Source organism: Etheostoma spectabile, chromosome 7 (assembly GCF_008692095.1).
Source record: "Etheostoma spectabile isolate EspeVRDwgs_2016 chromosome 7, UIUC_Espe_1.0, whole genome shotgun sequence".
Lineage (NCBI taxonomy): Eukaryota > Metazoa > Chordata > Actinopteri > Perciformes > Percidae > Etheostoma > Etheostoma spectabile.
Genome location: NC_045739.1, coordinates 7588843 through 7589707, shown reverse-complemented (window position 1 = coordinate 7589707; position 865 = coordinate 7588843). Strand labels below are relative to the sequence as shown.

General features: G+C 38.6%; 1 protein-coding gene across 1 annotated transcript in view; it reads left to right on the top strand.

Moving 5' to 3' along the window:
- rab5if (RAB5 interacting factor) overlaps positions 1-865 on the top strand; it is a 6493-nt gene that overhangs the window by 3786 nt on the left and 1842 nt on the right. The window lies entirely within an intron of this gene.

Genomic DNA, 865 nt, shown 5'->3' with positions numbered 1-865 from the left:
AGTATGGCATATTCAGTTTAGCTTTCTTCAGAAAAAGAGTTTAAAAAATCGGCCAAATTGTGTCCGTATTCTCAGAGTGGACAGTTCAAAGACAAGTACACTATGTGACAACGGTTGATTCATGTTGGATGTCAGATTCAGTTGAGTAGAATTTGAGCACCTCTGGTCAGGTATTGGAAGCTCATGCCTACTTCAGTTTTAAATTAAACTAAAATACTTGATGTGTAGTCTGTATATTTTCTTCTTCAACAGGATTAGGATGTTTGAGTTAGAAGTAAGAGACTGCTAAAAACTTTTAGTTCAAGTTTTTCCTGTTCACTGTGTAGTTTTGTTTTTAATGAATGTTGTATATATTTTTTTTTTCTTTAACGGACCTTATCTCTAAAATATTGCTAGAAATTGCAAATCCGGGGCGACCCCTAGCTCACCCAGTAAGATTGTGCGCCCCATGTAGGCTGAGGCCTTTGCAGCGGCCCGGGTTTGAATCCGATCTGCGGCCCTTTTGTTGCGTGTCATCCCCCCCATCTCTCTCCCACCTTTCCTGTCTGTCCATTGTCACTCTGAATAAAGGGATAAAAGCCCCCAAAAAATAATAATCTTAAAAAATTTTAATTGCAAATCCAGGGTTCCAAGTGTTCTACACTGTTGACTTTAACAGTAACATTATGTTTTTTGGGTTGTCCATCCATCCCATTTTCTTGAAAATTATGTCTCAGGAACGCTTTGAAGGAATGTCCATTGGCCATAACCCAAAATTCATACACTAATTATGACATTTCACACACATGTCTAATAGAACAAAATGATAAAGTGGTAGGATACCTTGGTTTACACCTATCGCCATTTCTAGCCACTGGGGGACCAT